Source organism: Capricornis sumatraensis, chromosome 7 (genome assembly GCF_032405125.1).
Source record: "Capricornis sumatraensis isolate serow.1 chromosome 7, serow.2, whole genome shotgun sequence".
Taxonomy (NCBI): domain Eukaryota; kingdom Metazoa; phylum Chordata; class Mammalia; order Artiodactyla; family Bovidae; genus Capricornis; species Capricornis sumatraensis.
In genome coordinates, this window is record NC_091075.1 from 71,500,070 (window position 1) to 71,523,710 (window position 23,641).

The 23,641-nt window shown below is 44.2% G+C and overlaps 1 protein-coding gene and 1 non-coding gene across 2 annotated transcripts in view; one reads left to right on the forward strand and one right to left on the reverse strand.

Moving 5' to 3' along the window:
- SCFD2 (sec1 family domain containing 2) overlaps positions 1-23,641 on the reverse strand; it is a 397,757-nt gene that overhangs the window by 100,834 nt on the left and 273,282 nt on the right. The window lies entirely within an intron of this gene.
- TRNAC-GCA (transfer RNA cysteine (anticodon GCA)) lies at positions 22,685-22,757 on the forward strand. Its single transcript has one exon. It is a non-coding gene; the product is annotated as a tRNA-Cys (tRNA).

Below are 23,641 nucleotides of genomic sequence, written 5' to 3' on the forward strand. Positions count from 1 at the left end.
ATTAGTCATACATTTGTCCTTCCCAAAGTACATTATGTTCTTGTTATTAATTGGGAGAAAAAGTAATACAAAGATTTTACTGAATTCTTTCCACTGAAAAGCTCAACAATGGATTAATGAAATCCAACACATCGTTCCCTAAAGCAAACCACTCAGCAATATTCTGGGCACCAGTTTTAGAAATGGAAAGATTCCAAGCTGTAATGTTCCAAGACTTCTCAGTTAATTAGTGTAGAGAACTTATTTTTATCTCTGCATCATGTAAAGATTCAAAAACTAGGTCAGGAATGTTTTCTGCCTATTGTTAGTTGTTTAAGGTCTGGACCAGTTGAAGGCATAAGAGTTTAGCAAAAGGTAAACCTGCATTGTGCCACCAGGTCAGACCTGATCCAACAATAAGTCATTAGAACCTCATGAACTGTATAAAAGGCCAAAAAGTCATTAGTACTGACTACTAATTGCTTTAGCCAACAGGCCCAAGGTTTTCAAAATATTAAAGAGAGAGATTTTACTATACTCAGAGGAGCCTCACCCTTTTCTAAAACCAATATCATTGCCAGTGTCCCCTGAAGCTTCTTGGTTCCTCCATCCACATTCCACTCAGCAGCTTGAGTTTTCCTTTCATTGAATGGATGGCTAAATAACACTGGTTAGCAATGTGAAGATAATATACTCAGGTACTACAATCCACCTATGAGTGGATTTGCAATACGATTATAAAGAGAATACTGACCTTGGGGGACTTGTTGCGGGGGTCCACAGAAAAATGGACTCAAAGTCAGAAAGGATCCTTGAATCTTTTAATCCCAGGTCCCATTCAATGTAGTTGTTTGTCCAGCCGTTACCTGAGTGCTTCTAAGTATGGGCCAGCATGAAATAGGATGGGCTGAGATAAGCATTTCAAACAAAATATCACCATGTTAACTCAGTCTGGAATTTAGAAAACTGTATCACTATAGATTCCATTCCACAAGGGGATAAAAAAAACCTCACAGAAGCTATAAATAGTTACAAAGACGCTAAACGACATGATTCCTGACCTTAAAGGCAAGAATATATAGTAAAAAATACATTAAAAAAAAAAACAAAAAGCCTCATATAGTAACCCAAACTGCACAGAGACACACACACACGGGTGCACGTGCTGATGCCACTTACTCCATGTTGTAACCATTCATTCAAAAAGCATTTCTTGGACTTCCCTGGTGGCTCAGACGGTAAAGCATCTGTCTACAATGTGGGAGACCTGGGTTCGATCCCTGGGTCAGGAAGATCTGCTGGAGAAGGAAATGGCAATCCACTCCAGTACTATTGCCTGGAAAATCCCATGGACAGAGACGCCTGGTAGGCTACAGTCCATGGGGTCGCAAAGAGTCAGACACGACTGAGTGACGTTCCTGTTCCTGAGCACCTACTAGGCACAGCACCACCATGGCCACTGGAGGCTGGGCTGGAGCATATTAGGTTTCATACTAATCTTTCCATACCATTTGTGCACGCCGGTGCATGTTTTTCCTTTTCTGGGAGCTGCACTGTATCCCAGTAAGTGAAGTAGATTATGAAAGCTCAAAAATATGAGGAGCCTAGTGTTGATGTTTCTCATAGCATATTACTAATGTTTAAAGATTTCTTCGCTTATGGCGCAGATTTGCTGATTTCCTGCCTCAGCCCAGGGCTCTGTTCCCTCTTGCAGCCCCACCCTAATGCCCACTCTCCTCCAGTTGCTGAGTGCACATCCCCTTTATTCCACCTCATCATTTCGCCTCCTTCTGCCCACACTCTGACATGTGTTCCTGCCTCCCCCACAGCTGCCTCACTCTCTTCCTGTGGTGACTGGTCAGAATCTGTGCATGCCCCATTTTCACAGCACTGCAGATGTTCAAAACGATGCCCACCCTGCTGACATTGTGGTACTCAGCAGGAGTGGGGCAGGTCACATGTCCTCTAAAAAGGGCTGTGCTATGCCCACATCTGCTCTCCAGTGCCTCCCCTAGGATCTCCTCTGTAGCCAGCACGTCTGGCTTGATCAGGCCTTTAGGCAAACTCCTCACCACCATATATGATTTGATTTGCTTTAACAGTTGTTATAGAAGGAGCTTAGAAACTCACGATTCATTTACATGGTTAGAAGATCATAGCTTGATTCCTTCCTCTATCACTGGTTACTTAAATAATGCGATTCTAGTTTTTCACATAATATTCTACGGTAATATGATGACTAGCTATTATGAGAATTAAAACAATATGAGCAAACATGCCAAATACAGAACTCCATAGGTGCTAAAAATGTGTTGAACTTAGATCTGATTCATAAAGACTTCCTAGGGACATTCAGGGACAAGAATTTAAAACAGTAAATCTTATTGTAAAATGACATCTGAATTTACAGCATCGACTGTACTGTTCAGTCTTGACAAGCTTAGGTGCTTAGATGTACTTAGACCCACCAGACTACTGGGGCTCTGGGGCCAACACCACCTGCCCTGCTCAGTCCCCTTTCTGCCTGCTCCTAATTGTCTGCTTTTTCTTTGGCTTTAAGGAAATGGCCAAGGGTTCAGGTCTACTAATCTTCCTTATCTGGAAGTTGAAACAGCCTCAGTTGATGGTACGTGTGTCGTTATGATTTTTCTCCTGCACTCATGCAACGTGGGACTGGGTTGACTGTGGGTCCACTTTGATGACCTGATCGTTTCCCAGTCAGTGTCACTGGTCATCTGTCCCCTCCTGCTGCTGACACCAACTTTCTGATTCCTTAAGTCTCTTTCTTCTTTACACGTGACCTCCGAAACCACAGGGGGAACCTCTGTTTTCAGATTCATAATGATCCCTCCAGCTAGCTCAACTGTCCCTCACTCAAGCCAGAGCAGCTCTTCATCTGGTTCTCCCCATCTTCTAGAGTTGTTTCTAAAAACTAAACTTTATTTTGTAGGACAGTTCTAGATTTACAAAAAAAAATTTATGAAGATAGTACAGATATTTCTCATATACCCTTGAACCTAGCTTCCCCATTGCCATTTCTTGCTCCAGGAGATCTTCCCAACCCAGGAATCAAACCCAGGTCTCCTGCTTTGCAGGCAGATTCTCTACCAACTGAGCTACAAGGGGAACCCCGATCAGCATGCTTCATTTGTTACTATCTATGAATCAAAATTGACCCATTATTATGACTAAAGTCCATATTTTATACAGACTTCCTTAGTTTTTTTTAATGTGATCAAAGAAACATAACATTATTTTAACCATTTTTCAGTGTATAGTTTAGTGACAATAAGTCCATTCACATTATTGTACGGACATCACGATCATCCATCTCCAGAACTCCTTCATCTTGCAAAGCTGAAACTCTGTGCCCGTGAAACAATAAATCACCATATTCCCCTCCCCACATCCCCTAGCAACTGCCATTTCACTTTCTGTGTCAATGAGGCTGACTGGGCTAGGCACGCCAAATAAGTGGAGTCATCCAGTATTTGTCCTTTAGCGACTGCTTTACTCCACTTCGCATAATGTCTTTCAGGTTTGTCTATGTTGTCCGTCTTCTGAATCTTCAGCCGACTTCAAAACGGTATGATTTTGCACATTCTGAATCTTCACTCTACTTTCTGGTTCTCTACTATAGAGTCGGTCCTATACTATAGTGAGCGCTAGATTGCCTCTATTTCCAGGACTCTGTCCTAAATCCCCTTTAGTATCTGGGATCCAAGAATTCCTCATAGGAACTTACATATTAAAAGTACTTACTATGTAGCTCCTTGTTCTAAACAATATATATATATATATATAATATGTGTAATATTAAATACATACAACACATATATAATACATATAATAACAAGATACACATACTATCTTGTTTAAATGTGAAAATACATCCTTGTGAGGTAGGTACTATTATTTATCTCGTTTTACAGATTAGGAAACTCAAGCATAGGGAGATTAAGCAACATGCCAAAGGAATACCGTTGACAAGTGGCAGTTCCTGAACCAGAAGCTGCTGCTGCTGCTGCTGCTGCTGCCAAGTCGCTTCAGTCGTGTCCGACTCTGTGAGACCCCATAGATGGCAGCCCACCAGGCTCCCCCGTCCCTGGGACTCTCCAGGCAAGAACACTGGAGTGGGGTGCCATTGCCTTCTCCGGAACTAGAAGCTAGGCAGCCCCATACGTCCTGTAATGTCCCTTAGTTTCTGCAGGGCTTGGCTTTCCTTCCATAGGGGAGGAAGTTCAGTTCTCTGAACTTTTCATAGGCCCACAAATGGACACATTTTCTCATTAAACTGCAAATGTTGCTGATTCCTCTTGGACACTCTCTCCACTGTCCCGTCAGCTAGTTTGGGCCTGGTGGCACCGTGTTCTCCTTGAGGCTGGCCTGCGTTTCCGAGGCCCTCTGCTGGCTGCTCTGTCGACCACCTGGGCCCTGGAGCCTATGCCTCATGGCCTGTTTCTGTGATTCTGTCCCTTCACCTTCCTTAGGTCACCCTCCTGGGTGCTGAGTTGCTTCCCAGTTTCAACAAAACTTCAGGCAGGTTCTGTCGGTCATTAATGTTTCAGTTCAGTGTAATTATTCCACTACAGGCCAGGTGGCTCTGGTGTCCCACTAACATTTTACTTTATAATCTGGAAGACTGTCTGTAAACAACATAATTCCATTCAAAGGCCATGGTAGTTCTTTGACCTGGATTAATAGAATCAATTTTATAACTGGGAAAGGTCACTGCCTTCACAGAGACAGTACGACTTCAATGCACCTTCACTTCATCGCTAGAGTCGTTTCTGTCTCATTTGGACATGACCACTGAGCTTGGGCCGAGGGCCTGCCTGCTGTCATTTGACTGTGCAGAGGGGGCTGTTGCTGGATGCTTTAGAGGTTGGGATTCTTAGCAAAAGGCCCAAAGTCAGGGCTGCAGGAGTGAGATGCTTAAAACAGCAACCAGAGTTGAAATGGGAGCAAACTAGAAAGCGTTAGCGCGCTGGACTGTCCTGCTGAGCCGGGCTTTGTTAGTGTCTGATCTTCAAGTCTGTGGCCAGAGGGCAAACAGATGACCAGAAGTGTGTGTGTGTGTGAGTGTGAGTATGTGTGTGAGAGTGTGTGTGTATGTGTGTGACCGTGTGGGTATATGTATGTGTAGGAGTGTGAGTGTGTGTGTGTATGAGAGAGAGATATATAGAAAGATTTCATACAGCAGGAGCAGGCAAATGTTGCTTGGTGATGGTACCATGAAACACATTCAAATATAAACTCTAAATCCTATATAAACTCTTTGCTTTTGGTATTAATACCCACCAGTATGAAAATAATTCAATAAATTATGACTTGTGGTAGAATATAACAGTTATGGAACAGTAAAGGGATGTTTTCAAATATCCCATCTCTTGTTCTTCCAGGTACACAGTAAACGTCCAACCCCGTCTCCCCTGAAGTTGGCTTGGCTGCGTGACTCACTCTGGCCGGTGGAAAGGAGCTGAGGTAATGGGTGTTACTTCCAGGCAGAGGTTTAAGGGCCTGGCTATATTCTCCTGTTTCTCCTTGCCCTGCCTCAGTGAGGTGTGCATCACAGTGGGGCCCCATCCCTCGGGTCTGCGCCTCTGTGACTGTGACCAGCAGAGCTCTTGCTGGCCTGAGAGAGAGATGCAGGGTGAGTGAGATGCGAATTTGACTTGTGTTAAACTCCTGAGGTCTGGGAGTCATGTTACTAGAGTTACTCTACTGACTAATATGAGCTGCAAGTACATTATGGAAAACATTATTAGATGGAGCCTGGACTGGAATACATCATGCAAAAATGAAAATCACTGTGAGCTTCTCTAAAAAGCAGTTTTCTTTAATATCGTCATTTTTTTCACTTACGAAACAGTTTAAAAGGGTAGAAAGCTCAAAGAACATGAAAGACTATGAACTGATTCTAAGATTCTCTTCTTGTATAAATGTGGAGCAGAAGGCTTTATTAAAGAAAGCACTGGGAATATTCTGCCGAAGGGTGCCGTTGTATTTAAATGAAGTAACACATACCTAGCAGCTTTAATAAACAAAATCTGGCAGGGAGGCATTTCTGGGGTCTTCTAGAGTTAAATAGAAAATTAATTCAAAGTCATAGGCAATTGGTGCTCCCTTCTTGATCAGCAGTGTCATTTCCAAATAGAGATCTCTCTCCCAGGGCTTTGCCTTCTCCTGAGATACTGAAAAGTCTGGTGGGGGGAAAGGAAGACTACACACAAAGAACAAACCTTGATGAACTACAGAGAATGTGGGTTCAGTGAAGGCAGAATGCTCCCAGACCCCGGCATCGGAAGAGCTCACATTCTAAGGACCCAAACACCGGTGACAAGCTGCCACTCTGATCCTGAGGCATGGATTGGCACGACCTGGGCCAAAGGCAGCTGTGGTGGCTCCACTCACAGCGAGTGAGCCCAGCCGACCACCAGCGCCTGCAGCTCATCACAGCTGCAGCGTCTGAGCATCCTTTGCTTCAGTGTTGAGAGAGGTCAGAGCAGAAATGCTGGCGATGACTCTGGGGACAGGCAGCCTTGATCTGAATCCTCATTCCACTTCTTACTAGCGGGGTCATCTTGGGAGAGTTACTTAACCTCTCTGTACTTTAGCTTTCCCTTCTCAAAGAATGGGAACAATAATAGTGCCTACTTTGAAGGTTGCTGGAGGGTTGAGTCATACATGTAAAGCTCTCAGCTTAGAGCCTCACCCAGGGCCTGGGTTCAAGGGGCACTTGCACACTGATTACAAAGTGAATGATGCCCGCCCCCCAGAGCTGTCCACATGCATGCAGTCCTGCCCCTAGCCTCCCTTCACCCTACTCTCTTATTAGACCCCTTTCAACCTGCAAATAAGGTTATGCTGCTTCATTTCTTCAAATCTTAAAAATGAATTATAATGATGATGTTTCAGTTCAGTTCAGTTGCTTAGTCGTGTCCGACTCTTTGCACCCGCATGAATTGCAGCACGCCAAGCCTCCCTGTTCATTACCAACTCATGGAGTTCACCCAAACTCATGTCCATCGAGTCAGTGATACCATCCAGCCATCTCATCCTCTGTTGTCCCCTTTGCCTCCTGCCCCCAATCCCTCCCAGCATCAGAGTCTTTTCCAATGATGATGTTTAAGATGCTAAAAATGGCAGGTACATACCATGCACAAGGTATAGTACTAAATATTTCACATGTTTTAACCTTAGTTCTTACAAAAACTCAATTATTCTCCTTGCACAAGTTATTCCCATTTTACAGAGGATGTCGTGAGGTTCAGAGGTGTTGGGTAACTTGCCTAGGATCACAGAGTTTTAACGTCTCCTTTTATCTGGGAGGCAGAGTAATAGTGCTTCATAGCACGGCTAACGTATGGATGTGAGAGCTGGACCATAAAGAAGGCTGAGCACTGAAGAATTGATGCTTCTGAATTGTGGTGCCAGAGAAGACTCTTGAGAATCCCTTGGACTCCTAGGAGATCAATTCAGTCAATCCTAAAGGAAATCAATCCTGACTATTCATTATACTGATGCTGAAGCTCCAGTACTTTGGCTACCTGATGCGAAGAACTGACTCCTTAGAAAAGACCCTGATGCTGGGAAAGATTAAGGGCGGGAGGAAAAGGGGGCAACAGAGGATGAGATGGTTGGATGGCCTCACCAACTCAAGGGACATGAGTTTGAGCACAGTCCAGGAGATGGTGAAGGACAGGGAAGCCTGGTGTGCTGCAGTCCACGGGGTCACAAAGAGTCGAATATGACCGGGTGACTGAACAACAACATAGCAGGGCTGAAGAGATGGCAGGTGAGGCCTGGAATCTCAGCTCTTCAGGACTACAGGAGTCATTTCATGGAAAGTAGTAGTTAGTGAGTAGTATTTCAGGATCCAATCAAACTTGATGGACAGCATGTAGATCATACCAGACCCTTCATAACAAGGTTCCTTCCTCTTTCCAGCTTTATCTGGCCACAGACCCTCTAGAACCCCCAAAGGATACAGCTGTTGCACTCCTGTTTGTCTGTATACCTGGTTTTCTTTCCTGAAATGCTGTTTTCTTCTCTGACAGGTAAATACTACTCATGCATCACACTTGGCCCGATCACTCCATGCTGAGACAGTTGTCCCAGAGCCCACAGCCCGATCACTCCATGCTGAGACAGTTGTCCCAGAGCCCACAGCATCTTCCTTTATTTTTTCACCAACTCTTTTACATGATGGGCTTTCCCGATGGCTCAGCAGGTAAAGAATCTGCCTGCAATGCAGGAGGTGTGGGAGATGCAGGTTCGATTCCTGGGTCGGGAAGATCCCCTATAGGGGGAAATGGCAACCTACTCCAGTAGTTTTGCCTGGGAAATCCTACGGACAGAGGAGCCTGGCGGGCTATAGTCCAAAGGGTCGCAAAGAGTCAGACACGACCGAGCACACACTGGACTTTTACAGGATCTGTTTGCATCTGGGTCTGCCTGCTGGACTGTGAACCCTTTGAGAGCTGAGGCCAGGACCTACTCATTGTAGCCTGGTACTTGGTAGGTGTCTGGCATCCAGCAGATACTCGACAAAGTTTGCCTAACTGGACTGAATTGGTATAAGGTTGGCTCAGTTAATAAACATGTTTTAAGAATTCACCTTCATTGTGCATGGTAGATTGGTTTAGGAATATAGGCAGTAGAAGAAAGAAAATGGCTCAAAATCCTGGCTTGTGTGTCTGACAATCTGAAACTGAAAACCTGGTAACACTGTCCTGTCGATTAGAAAAGGATAAACCTTGAAAATGCACTTTTAATACAGGATGGTTGGAATGCCAATTTAGATAGGTACCCACATGTAACTGGTGTGTTCAAATAGAGCCTAGGGCAAGAGCAGTAAATTTACTTTGTAAGGATTAAGTCTCCTGCCTTGCTGTAATTTGAGGCTTTTAGGCTTCTCATATGGTATAAACATCCCTCTATTAATTGAAAACAGTGCTGGTTAACATATACATCTCAGTTTCAAAGCACTTTTTATTCCTGTACTATCCTTGGAAAATATGTTCTGATGGACATGTGGCTAGCCTCTTCTGCTATCTCAGGATCAGTGTGTGGTAGAAGGTTACTAAAAGACAGATTCACAAGAACTCCTGTCTTATCAAAGGAAATAGGAGGAACACTGCTGGAAAAGGACCAAGCTCCCGCCTTTCAGAGGAGAAAACCAAGGCCCAGGAGACTGAGTGACTTCCCCAAGTCACACAGCCTCCAGGCACAGGCAGCATCATGTGGAAGGTCCCGAGTCCGAAAGACTTTGGAGAGGGTGCAGGGGAGGCAGGAAAGCTGGCGAGGGCTCGGTAGGCCAGTGCCAGGGATTGACATTGCCTTCCCAGCTCAGTGGGCAGCAGCTGAAGGATTTTACTCAGGAGCATGCCAGGATCTGACCCATGTTTTCAAATATAAAGACCGTGTTGCTGCCTGGAGGAGAAAGGCCACTTAGAGGCTCTATCAGTGTAAGATGATGGTGGCCCAGCTGCAGGTGTGACGATGGAGTGAAAAGAGAATGGATTTGAGGTTTTTAGAATTGGAGGCATTTTTAGAATTAGAATCTAGAGGACTTGCTATTGTGGGTGATCAGGAAGAAGGCCAGGTCAAGGATGATTCTTATGTTTCTGAGCTTGTGTGGATGCAGGGACTATTTGTGAGATGGGAAAAAAAATAAGGGCAAGGAACCAAGAATCCACTGTTGGTCAGGTGGTCAAGTGAGGCTTGAGATGGAACAGTGCAATAGACGTGGGCTGCCCCGTGTCTGGCAGGAGTAAGCATGGTGGCAGTGATGCTGTTGGCTTCTCGGTTGGTGTTTTGCTTGTTTCTTTTTTAAACCACTGCTGTATTCACTACCACCCCAGTGGGGTTACCAAGGCCAAAGGGAAACATCAGAATTACGGTGTAGTTTCTACAAAGGCTGGTTTGACTACAGAGAGAGTGGCAAAAACATTTGCTGGGAAGTTGATGCACATGCCTTGAATGTTCCATGTAAGTTGGCATTCACAGAAATGATGATCGATTCTGACGACTCTCCTATATGATGAGTCTGTGGCCTGCTTTAGATTACAATGCTGCTGCTGCTATTGATGATGGAGCTTGTACAGAAGTTTTTACTGAATGTTCCCATGTCTCCAAAGGGAATAGCCTTAATTCTAATAAATAAATAGCTGTTCAGTAATAAATACTGGCATCCTTATTTGATAACTTATTGTTTGGATGTTACTTAGCCATTCTTTAAAAATGGATACATTTACAATATAGGTCAAAAGTGTCTCTCATTGTCAGTAGAAACTCAACATCATTTTAAGAGAATATGCCTTGATTTTGCTTTACAGCCTCTTGATTTTTGGCCAGCTATGTGCTCTGACACTCTTCTACTGCTCTCTACTGTTCAAAATTATTCAGCAGCCAGCTAAGCTTGCACACATAGCAATCCACTAGGGAAGTAGCAACTCTACCTGCTATTTCAGCCTAACATTTTAGGGACGTTCACATGACAGAAATATTCAAAATAATGATTCATGAGGTGTAACAAATATTTTAAAGCAAATCTATTTTCAAAGATGTCCACTGGGTGCTATTTACAATCACCATTCCCTACTCACTCTTACAGAAGGTATTTTTATTGAATTCTAGTGTGAACTATTTGATCCTTTGCTTTGACAATGCAATGGTTTGACGCCTTTAACATAAAACCTGGATACTTGCTAGACAAGAGTCTATGGAAGTTCATAAGTAAAAGGACAAAAGGGCATGATGACTGCCTAGCCACCTAAGGGCACCAGAGCCCATAAAACCAAATTCCAATGCTCAATATGTACATCTGTCATTTTTCATACCTATAGAATTGGTTTTAAAAGGTATATATAACTAAAGTCACAGTGCAGCAGAAATTTGCAATAAGTAATATTTATGACTCTTCTTTTGGGCTAAATATTCTACAGGGGGGATGGAAAGCCATATTATGAGGCAGCTTAAATAATATAAAAACAGTTGTTGTGTGTGTACAACACACATAGGCATCTGTGTGCAAATGTTCAAAGGAGATGTCTTTAGCTTAGTCGAGACATTTTAAATACCAAAATCTAACTTAAACTGCTTGAACAATCTACAGTTTCTAGACCATTGCTATTTTTCTTTATGCACAGAATAAAGTGGCCTGTAGATGGTCTGTCCTCTGTTCCAGGAACTGAGGGCTCAGTAACCACGATCTTTCAATGTGTGGATTCTAAGCACAAAATCCATTCAGATCATGAGAATGGTGACCTCTGCTGGGAAAATCAAGAGGAACCTCTCCTTTCCTTTGGCTTGGTCCCACTACCTGGAGCATGGAAAAGGAAACATTCACATCGTAGCCTGCCAGTAAACAGATGCTTTCCATGACGGATGCTCTATCTGCTCTCATCTACCATGAAGAATTTAAATTTAGGCTGTTTGGTGAGCATTTATTTTCCTAAGAGAAAGCTCTCTCCAAATAATGACTCCACACAGCTTTTTGACTAAGTTCCTAGGGTTATCAGTTTGCCTCCTCTCTGCAGAATGGTAGCAGTGCCTTGTGTCATGAAGGACTGCATCAACAGAGTCACGGACTTTTCACAGCATGTCTGAAGTCTGCTCATGGTTGCTTTTCCCGGGTTCCCAAACAGGAAGCCAGTGGAACAGGTTGTAATTATGACACCAGTTGGAAACTTATGCCGAAGGCACTTTTTCTAAAACTCTAACTTTGGAAGAGGAAGGGGCTGGGTTAGGTACATTCATATTGAAAGGAAAGGGAGGAACATGTATAAAGTCAAAATCACTGACATAACAAGTTGGAGAGTTTTGAGTGCTGGTTTGTCTCTGGAGCACCTTTTTGTGCTGCTCTGTAAAATGATGACCTCAACACTATCACAAAGCCACCATTGTCCAGGGCGTCCTGCAAACTCACTGTGAGGATCCGACTCACTTTTAATTCTTATTAGGGAAACAAAAGAGCCAAAAGGTGATTGACACTGAAATCAGACGCTCTCCAATGGGACTGGACTCATACCAGAGTCTGCAACTTACGAAGAATTAAGTTGTTCTGAAACTAAGGTCCTCTGGGGGCATCTATGACCTAAGAGTAACCATTATATGATAGGAAGAATGGGAAATTGCTTGTAAGCTGTGAATCCTAAATGGGTCTAAGTATTAATAGTTCTTCTGTTTGAATCAACAGTGACAAATCCTTAGGTCAGCAGAGGTCTGAGACTGTCTTTGCTCCTGAGAAGAACAGGAGAAGGGCGAATCGAGCCACATGCAACGTGCCAAGGACTCACCTGGAGTCTTCCCTTCTCATGAGTCATCTCAGGCTTCCCCAAATTGCTCTAACAGAGTGTACTGGGTTTTGTACCTTTCCTAATCATGTAGAAGATGGGAAAAATGATTCCACTTACTTGCCTACACTTTTTATGAGTTAAAGTGTGAAAGGAACTATCAAGACCTTTGAAAACTTATTAAGCTGAATTCTGTCACCAGTAAACACATTTACAGCTTTCTGAAACAGTTATGGAGAGGGACTTCCCTGGCAATCCGGCGGCTAAGATATGTGCTCGCACTGCAGGGAGGCATGGGTTCAGTCCTTGGGGAACTAAGATCCCACGTGCTGCACAGTGTGGTCTATATAAATAAATAATTTAAAAAGCTATGGCGAATTTTCAGCAGGGCATAGGCATTTAAAGACACAACTCATTCATTTAACTGGGAGCCATATTGCTAAATTTCAGACAATTTCATTTTTAAAGTTTCTATTGGGGTTTTAAGAGTATTGACCTTAAAATCCTTCTCTAATATTGTTCAACTGTATGACTGCTTCCTGGTAGTAGGGGTAAACCCTCACCCAATTTTTACCCAGTTCTGAAGAGCTGGGCATAATATTCATGATGTGTTTGTGAAAACATATGAACACATTCAGCCTTATTCCACAGAGCACAGATTTAGGATCTTTCACTGGAGCAAAGTCATTTTGGTTATTTCCAATAAATATCTGTTTCATTTGTCATGGTGCTTAGCTTCATATTTTCCTAATTAGCCTTATGTTTTATCCTAATAGCCTTTGAAGTTACTGATGATTTCAAATGCATTTATGATAAAACACTAATATCATCTTTGTGACTGGGAATTTTGGTATTGATAAATCTTAGGATGTTTTAGAGTGGTGTCTAGTGAAAATTCTAGCAAAATTAAAAAAAAAATGAAGGTAGTTTTATCTGATTAAGAGATCATCCCCTCAAAGGTGTCTGGAAAACTTCCTTTAGGTGGTTTCAAAATGCCAGATGCAAGTATTTTTGTATTAAAGAAACAAATAGATCAGGAACACAAACATCAAATGTTTATGATGTTAGAAGACCCACGTATTTGTCTGGAATTCTGGGTTAGATTTAGCAGGTTAGTGTCGAGTTAGGTTTTAAAAAGTTTCTCCAAATATGTAACAGATGACACTCTGCAATTTCAACTATATTCACCCATTCTAGAGCAAAGCCCTAAACACACTTGGGGAATTTCCAATCAGATCAGACAAACACCAGAGAGAGCGGGTTGGGGCTGGGAATTTTTTCAAATGCTGAAGCAATCGCCAGAAAACAATTTCTCCTTAGACACTGAGTGGGCAGAAGGGGTGCACAATTCCTCTTAAGATTCTGCTTTTGCTCTGGTCCCTGCCTGACATCTGGGAGGAGCATAGGGAAGCCGGCTTGGTCTAGCCACTGCCCTCAGATTCTGGGGGTGCTTGAGGGTGGAGGCTGGACCCCAAATCCTCCCTCTACAGCTGCTCCTCTTTGCATCTTGGGGGAGGTACCATCTTTCCCTCTTCTTCTCCCTTCTCTGGGCCATTTACAAGGGAAAAAAGTACAAAGTTTTCCGTTGCAGGTGACAAATAAGGTTTTTCAACTTCTTGCACTTTTCACTTTCTATATCAAGGTAAAGATTGCTGATTAGAATTGAACTCTGCCATTTTGTGGCTAATAATGAGTTCTAGCCTGACTCTGAATTTGTGATACAAGTTAATAAGTATTCTGTCAGCAACCACTGTGTGCTGGGTACTGTAGGGATTGCAAAGATAAATAATCACCATTCCTCATCTCAGGAAGTTTAGAGATATGTGTGGGATGATAAAAGTACCTCATTTAAGTTTTAAAATTTCTAAACTACAAGGTGGAATTCAGTATTAGTGACGAGAGGGAGTGAAAAAAGTCTGAACCAAATGAAATTGCTAACATTTGAACATTCTTCTAGCCTAAAAAAATCAGAATTTTCATGGCTTAACAATACTTTGTGAGTATTTAGAGCTTGATACATAATGCTTTGTAACTTAGTTGCAAACTCACAATTGTTTGAAAGGATTTTAAAATGAATGCTTACGTATCACCTCCCTCTCCCTTCATTGCTTCATGATTTGTTTTCTAAACCACCGATGAGCAAACTCATTGTAAAATGGCCATCCCTTCCTGCTCAAGACAGCACTGCAAGATCTGCTCTACTCTGCCTGCTGCTGCTGCTGCTGCTGCTGTTAAGTCGCTTCAGTCGTGTCTGACTCTGTGCGACCCCAAAGACGGCAGCCCACCAGGCTCCCCCGTCCCTGGGATTCTCCAGGTAAGAACACTGGAGTGGGTTGCCATTTCCTTCTCCAATGCATGAAAGTGAAAAGTGAAAGGGAAGTCGCTCAGTCGGGTCCGACTCTTGGCGACCCCATGGACTGCAACCTACCAGGCTCCTTCGTCCATGAGATTTTCCAGGCAAGAGTACTGGAGTGGGGTGCCATTGCCTACTCTGCCTACCCTACCCCATTCCCTGCTCCCCCTTTTGAAATCTCCAGGGCACAGGTTTCTGTAGAGCTTCTCTTTCAACAGAGCCTGTGGAAAGGCGAGCCATTTCATCTGAGGAGGGGAACCTTTCAAAAACTGGGGATTAGCAATCTGCCAATATCTGACTCTTTGCAACCCTATGGACTATAGCCCACCAGGCTCCTCTGTTCATGGGGTTTTCCAGGCAAGAATACTGGAGTGGGTTGCCATTTCCTCCTCCAAGGGATCTTTTTGAGCTAGGGATCGAACCTGTGTCTCCTGCATGGGCAGGTGGATTCTTTACCACTGAGCCACCTGAGAAGCTCCAATATCATTAAGCCTCTTATAAATCAGAATAATTGGTAAGTTCTTGGCTGTACTAACTCTAAGCAATAGCATTTCTGCTCATTCATCGATCTCCATCTTTTCATGTATTTGAATTATTCTCCATGCTTTTTGCACTATTAACTGAGTAGGTGGTGGCACACACAACTCCTATCCCTAAAAGAGAGGCAGAAAAAAAAAAAAAAACACCACGATGCAGCTGCTCCTAACCGCTGACCGATACAGCACAGCATTTCTCCATACTGAAGGACCCACAGGTGATCTCCAGGGATATGGGGGTCTCAAAAGCCCCTGCCAAAGTGCACATGAGAAAAAAGGCAGGTTGATACAGCTGCCAAGACCAAACAGTGTCAGATCCGCTCATCACTGTGTTGGCGAGGCAAGAGTTTCCCTACACCCTGCCCCTCTGCTATCTCTCAGAACCTTGCAGGTGCTGGACAGTGCAGATTTTCAGCTATGGGAGGAGGAGGAGGAACCTTAGAGGAGGGAAGAGAGAGGCAACCAGCCGCACCTCCCTTCTTCAACTGCAGGAGGCAGAAACTGGGAGAGAAAGAATGCCTAAACTTTAAATCAAGTCTGAAGCTTTGACTATTCCATGGGATTAGACACATAAATTACTAAATTGAGACCATTTATATTTCCTAAGGGGGACCATAAAACTTATGGACTTGCCCAATACTCATCCAAAGATAGGGAAAGAACTAGACCTCACTGAAAAACTGAAAGTAACACGGAGAAACAAAGTAAGATTGCTTTATGATCTGACCTCCCTTGTGAGCCATGATTATTCAACATATTAGTTACCTGATTTACAGGGCCTATACAACCTGGGGGGCTAGCGAGGATATAAGTGCGGATCATCAAGACCGGGAGGAAATGGTTACTGTTATTGTTTAGGGTTTTCAATATCAATAAATCAAGCTTCAACTATGTAACACTGGTTTTTATAGTGTCATTTCCACTTATCTCTTTACCTTAATCTAAGGTATAGATTAAGACATCTTCTGAAGGATGGCAAACCTCCATTTTAATAGCATTTCCTTATGTCTGTGGCTGAACTGACTTCCTTTCTATATTGATTTTCATTTAGGTACATTAATTCAGGGCACTATAGGAACACATTTCCCTTTAGTTTGTGATACACTAATCCCAGTATGCTTTCTCAGCAGTGACAGATTTCATTTTCTTGGGCTCCAAAATCACTGCAGACGGTGACTGCAACCATGAAATTAAATGATGCTTGCTCCTTGGAAGGAAAGCTATGACAAACCTAGGCAGCATGTTAAAAAAGCAGAGACATCACTTTGCTGGCAAAGGTCCATATAGTCAAAGCTATAGTTTCTCCAGTAGTCATGTACAGATATGAGAACTGGACCATAAAGAAGGCTGAATGCCGAAGAATTGATGCTTTTGAATTGTGGTGCTGGAGAAGACTCTTGAAAGTCCCCTGGACAGTCAATTCTAAAGGAAATCAACCCTGAATATTCATTGGAAGGACTGATGTTAAAGCTGAAGCTCCACCGATACTTTGGCCACTTGATTTGAAGAGCCAACTCATTGGAAAAGACCCTGATGATGGTAAAGATTAAAGGCAAAAGAAGGGGGCAGCAGAGGATGAGATGGTTAGACAGCATCACCGACTCAATGGACATGAATCTGAGTAAACCCTGGGAGATAGTAAAGGACAGAGGAGACTGGTGTGCTACAGTCCACAGGGTCACAAAGAGTCAGACATGACTTAGTCACTGAACAACAACAACAAGCATGCTTTCTCATGTGATTTTTTCCCTTTTCCTCCTTGATTTAATCTTGCCACTCTCTTCTCTCCTTTCCTTGTTGATGCAATGATGCTTTTACTTGACTATAAAGATGTATATCACTAGTTTCTGTTGCATGAAAATAATAATAGCTAGAATTTATTGACCATCTACTTGTTCCAAATGCTTTACTGTATTTTTATCTCTAATAGGTATAATGATCTCCGGGGGCAGCGGGCGGGGAGTGGCAGTATCCCCATTTTACAGAGGGAGGAAATGAAATTTCAGACAGGCCAAGTTAGCATTCCAGTTCATAAAGTTAACACATCAGGGAGCCTGGACTCTCACCCGAGTATGTCCACTCCCCAGGCTCATTTGTTTATGGAAGACGAACAGAGTTGGGTGTCGTAAGAATGGAACAGAAAACTTAATGATGTTTCTATTCCATGAATGACTATGGATTATTTGACTAGTCTTTTAATCTCTTCTGGTGGCTCAGATGGTAAAGAATCCACCAGCAATGCAGACCTGGGTTTGATTCCTGGAAGATCCCCGGGAGAAGGGAAGGGCTAACCACTCTAGTATTCTTGCCTGCAGAATCCCATGGACAGAGAAGCCTGGCAGGATGTGTCCATGGGGTTGCAGAGTCAGACATGACTGAGTGGCTAAGCATAGCACATGGTGAAACAAAAACCATGCTATATCTTATCTGTAAATATATCTTAAAGGGATATCATGAGTCAGATATACCACTGCTAATAAAGCAGACTAAAGAGAGATGATGCAAACAGTCTTATTAACAGCATAACTCCAGTTTTTCTCTACTCATACCATAATTTCCTTTATACTATTATATTACATTATATTATATCATATCAAATTATTTCAGCATTTGAAATGCCACAACTTAGGAGTTCAATTTATTATAAAGATACTCCATAAATTTCCCTAGTTTGTCTATTTCAAATATATTGTAGAAAAAAGAGAAAAGAATATAACAGTCATGGAATGCTTATGGTAGTGACTTTAGAGGAGCTCAGTAATCTCTATCAGGCAAAACAGTTACTCCTTGGTTTATAAAAATAGCCATAATCTAATATGTGTTCTCCATTTATGCACTGATTTATATTCTTCTCAACTTTCTGTTTCCATTTTGCTTATTCCACTTTTTTCCTAATGTGCCTGATGTATTTTGTTTACTCAAAATTCAGCCTTTTCGTTGGTGGACAATGCCATCTCTCTCTCTCTGTATCCTCTTTCCCCTCGCCTTCTGATGCCCACTTCCTGCCCTCTCTGCTCACGTGTTTCCAGCCCAGTTGCTCACCTCCCGTTATGTTTTCCTTCCCTGACTTGCCTCCTCTGTCTTCACAGTTAGCATTCTGGCATTGATTCCCTCCCTCTCATCCTTCATGCCTCCTTCAACTTTTCTTCATTGATGCTGAACTTATAAATCGCCTCCAAGTGATCTATCATTTATCCAAACATGCTCAGTTAATCTCCTGCCACATCTCACAGACAGTAGAGAACTGCGACAGGCAAACTTATCCTGCTCATTTATTATCCTCTTTGGAGAAGCGCTGAAGCAGGGGGTCAGAAGTGAAGGAGACATCCTGCCTGATTCCGCAGCTCCGGAAGGGGGAGCGAGTGATAGTTAATAAGAAAGCTGTCTTCTTGTATCTAAGGGTGATTGCAAATGTTTCTAAAGAGACAAAGTTGCTGCAAAACCGAATGATAGCAATCTCTGTACGCCCAAGGCGTTTCCTTAGTTTTATCACTACAATTAATAATAACTTATTATTGTGTACTTACAAGGCATCAGCTCTGTTCTATTAAAAGTGAATGAGCAAATTCAGGGCTCTTAACACAGCTGAGCAGTCTGTTACTGTGCTAAGGAGTCCAGCAGAGAGGAGAGTTGAGGCTGCTTGTTGAACTGTAGGTAAAAGCTACTGTTATTCCATTTTTCAGATGAAGAAGATGACGCACAGACGAGTTAAGTAATTTGCTCCAAAATGGAAGAACCATGTAAATTACAAAGTTGAAACGGGGCCTTTAATACATTTTAACAATTATATAACCTATCATGCTGTATACTAGTCCCTTACTAAACAGTAAGCAAATTGAGGACAGGCACTCGGTCCATCTTGTTCATCCCTGTAGCTATTATTTTTGGAATGAATGAAAAAATAAAGGGTAAAAGTCACGAAACACCAAAAGGATTGATTTTTCCAACAAAAGAGACATACAATGATCTTAACTGTAAGATCTCACCGTTTTAACTCTTAAGCATTAGTTCTCTCTTTACGTCAGAACAGGGCTGAGGTGACCAGGGCGAGTGTGGGAGGGTTTGGACACCTACTCTTGAACTTGGAATAGATGTGGCTGCGGGGGAGCAATGCAAGGCAGGCCTCTGATATGCAGTCAGGACATCATGGTGATGGGGGTGGAAAGTGGGCGGGAGGAAGGAGGGAGGTCCAGTAAGGAGTACTGGGGAGTACCCCGGAGGCTGAGCAGAGCTGGCGACAGGAAAGCCTGTTTACAGGTGATACATACAGGGAGACTTGGGAGACACTGCTGCTGTCCCCTGTGCTTACGGAGAGGCAAGTTCAGCAAAAGTGGCGACCGTGCCTTAGATGAGTATCAGTGTCAGGCCCTGCCTACTAGAGGTGTTTTTTCATCTGCAGCAGAACCTCTGTGATCAATACTACTATTCCTCCCATTTCAAGCTGAGGAAACTGAAGCTAAGCAAGCGGGCAGGGTTTTATGGACAGTGAAAGGCAGATTGACTCTGAATTCATTCCCAGATCTGCTGATTTCAAAGTTTATATGCTTCCCCTTCACTTTAGCAGGAGAGGCTGGGGTTCAAGTGGAGACCCTTTGGGATCAGGGTTCAAGGGAGAGCTTCTGCCACAAAGAATACTAGAAGGGAAGGTTCAGGGTTGGAGGACCAGGAAAAATCACAGACTTCTGAGGATGACCTCAGCCTTGGGGAACAAGACTGGCACCCTTAACTTGGGGTAAGGTCAGGGGAGAGGATTTGATCACCAAAGACAGATGAGGAGTCTGGTTATTACTTCTGCACTTCTGAGCAGAACCAGCCTCAAGGTTACTTGGCTTGGCTCCACCCATCCGCCAAGTGAGGGAAGTGCCTTTGATTCTCTCTGGTTCTGGAAACTGGAGTGGAGTTGTTGCTGTGTAGTCCTGTGCTGGCAGGAAGTCATTCTGGCCTGAAAATGTTGAGTTCAGATGGTTCTCTGCCAGTATTTGTCCCGAAGCTCTCTCAGGTCCTTCTGGAATGAGGCAGGCTATGAACTTAACAAATGTACATGTCTGTACAGTGGATACATTTCCCCAAGCAGCCTTAAAAAGTGTGTGCATTTTTCTTAAGTACTTTTTGTCTTTAATTGGATCTTTTATTTATGTGCTGCAACTAAATCATCAAAATATTCACTACGATGCATGTCTGAAAGTAGCTCTGTGTTTTGGCTTCAACTATGTTCGTAGGCTCATAATTTTTTACATATGCTGTCTCTCTCCTCAAAATGACTGCTTCAAGAAAACTGAAGACACAGAGACAGTGGCAAGGGGCTGGCACACACAGGCTGTTGGTCAAAACAAAATGCCATGCTGCACAGTGTGGGGAGATGCAGACAATATTGCTGGATTTGTACCCCCAAGTCTCCAAACTACAAACATAATAACTGGTCATAAGAGGCTTCCGTGGTGGCTCAGTGGTAAAGAAACCGCCTGCCGAGGCAGGGGACACGGGTTTGATCCCTGATCCAGGAAGATCCCACATGCCACAGAGCCACTAAGCCTGTGCAGCACAACTGTCCGGTCTGTGCTCCAGAGCTTGGGAGCCGCAGCTACTAACGCCTGAGTCCCTAGAGCCTGTGCTCCCCGAGGAGCCAGCGCAATGAGACGCTCAAGCACCGCAATGAAGAGCAGCCTCGGCTCGCTCCAACTGGAGAAAGCCCACGTGCAACGACGGAGACCCAGCACGGTCACAAACAAATGGATGGATGAAATCACTTTATAAAGGCACCATAAAGTCAGTGGAAATCATTTCAACTCTCTAGGACAGCTACTTTTGTTTGGACATTGAAATTATTTAGAGTGCTTTGCCCTTGACAGCAAACGCTGTCAGGAGAAGAGCTGGAGATAGGAGGAGTGTGGGAAAATCTTGGGGGTGTCGAATAGATAGCCAGCGGCCCACACTGTGGGTCTGCTGGCAGTGCAGTGGAGAGGGGCTGAGGACACAGACCAGCCTTCTGTCGCCCCCGTGCCCCCATCCCCAGTCTGGCCTCCTTGTCTGGAGGTTGGCCCTGCTCTCGACAACTGGGTTTGGAGCAGGCAGCACCCTTAGGCCAGTGGCTCCCCTGAATGGCTGGAGGGAAGGATGACAAATACCCCAGGGCTGTGGATCCCAGTCGGGGGTACCTGAGGAAGCCCAGGTATTCTGGACACGTCTTGGATGCACCATGACCAAACAGACAGGATCCTTATTTTTTTTGTCATGCTGCTGTGTTACTAGAGATTTCTGCAGAGCCCTAACATTTCACTAATATCTTACACTGCCTCTGGCCACCCTGAAATTATGACAGGGGAAGGGGAAAGGACCGGAGACTTGGCCAGAGAACTGGATTCTACTTCTGGCCCTGCTACCACTGACCTCATGTGGGTTCATTAAACCCTTTGGCATCGGTGTTCTTATCTCTCAAAGGTAGAGGACGGATGCAAGCCCCGGTGGTCAGCGAAGAGCCTGACATCATCTAGCCCATTTGACACGTGGAACTGAGCAGGGCGGAAGCCGAAGCATCACACATCCTGCTCCCCTGGAACCCGGGTGCTGGGGCCCGCGCTCTGTCTCCTGAGCGCCCCCGCCTCCTCCTCCCCATTCCACACCCAGCCACACTGTCATTAGGTGAAGTCCTGTCTGCCTGTGAGAGTCCATAGAACCACGGACACTCACGTCATTTCTGCCCTGAGTGTTGACAACACAAAGGCACCCACTCATCATCACTAAGAGAGGAGTGAGAGTTTCTGCATACTATCATAAAGCATATTTACCATAATCATGACCAATATCAACATAACAAGAACTTCCTAACACCTACTATGTTTATGATACCACCACCATCTGTTACTAGGGAAGAACAGGATATTGACTAGAGCTCAAAATCATTTTTATTGACCTCTAATAATATCACCTGTAAGAAAGGAAGCAAACTGGTACCATAAGTAACTATTGTGTTTACTTGTGTCTCCTCTTCTAGATTCAGCTTCTTAAAGGCAAGGACTGCGTGGACTGCTGTTGGGGCAGCACTTATTTAATTAGCACCATGACTGGTCTCCGTAAAACAGAAAGAAAAATAAAACTTTGATCTCCTTCACACCTTTTCCAACAAAGCCCTGCCTGCTTTGAGGAACTAACAGCTCTCTGGATTCACCTCCAAGGAAAGGGGCAAAGAGAGCAAGCGTGGCAGCGTGAGAAGGATAGAGGGGAGGGGTCTGAAGTACTCCAGGTGTGCAGCGGGGGGTGGGGGGGGTGGATGTAAGCAGATCACTGTGGTCTTCCTCGCGCAGTGCCAGTGCAAAGCATACCATCCTCTATACAACCTTCGGAGGCTGCCCCATGCCCCCGGCTCTAGAACCCGGCGAGGCAGGGGACTCAGAAGCTGGAAGCAGGACAGGCCCTGCTGATGGTAGTCCAGACACTGAGCTGAGGTCTCTCCCCACCCTGGATCTAGCCAGAGCGGTACTCTGGTTGCATTTAGCCTCTACTGAGGCTAAAAAGACTTTTTCCTGGTGTCTCAGTTGGTAAAGAATCTGCCTGCAATGCAGGAGACCCAGGTTCGATCCCTGGGTTGGGAAGATCTCCCAGAGGAGGGCATGGCAACACACTCCAGTATTCTTGTCTGGAGAATCCCCATGGACAGAGGACAGGCCCTTTACAGGGACTACAGCAGGCTACAGTTCAATCCCTAGCAGGCTGTCCACGGAGTCACAAAGAGTTGGACACGACTGAGCGACTAAGCCACCTGTGGCTAAACAACATTACACAGAAGCCCTGGGCCTGCCTTTGAGTTGCTTTCTTCCCCCACCTTTGGTTAAAAGTGAGTAAGTCCCAAACAAAAGGTCACTGTGGATTGCCCAGACGCTTGCTCACACGTTCACCACTCTGAGTCAGATTGGGACCAGGCTTATTATCTGAATTTTTAAATGCTGAAGGAGACAGAGGGGCCTGCGAGGTCATGCTGACATTCCAAGCTCTCTAGACTTGCGTACCCACTGTCTCCTGGAGCGGGAGTAAAAAGGTCTTGGGGCTCTGATGCGCGGATGGTTACAGGGCAATGATGAAAGCCCTCCAGCTGGAGACAACTCCCCTCGGCCTCACTCCAGCCTCTGTCCTGTTTCCTGCGCGCAGCATATTGGAGACACATTGGGGTTATTTTCCCTTTTAAAAATGCTGTTTTATGTTTCAGCTTTCAAGATGTCCTAGTTTCTGGATCACAGTATCTTCACATACCGAATCCATGTGCTTCACGTTCATGCGGAGAGAGCCCGCTCTGTCCTCTCCTTCTAAGGCATCAAAGGGAAGGTGCTGGCGTAGGGGCTAAGTGGCTATAGGGGTGTATGGGGTTTGGGGTGAGAAGAGGGAGAATGCAATGAAATTATGACTAATTTGGCCCATTTCATCCCAGAAAACCAGAACCCTGTGAATTATTTATGATTCTCCTGACCTCCACAGAAATGCAG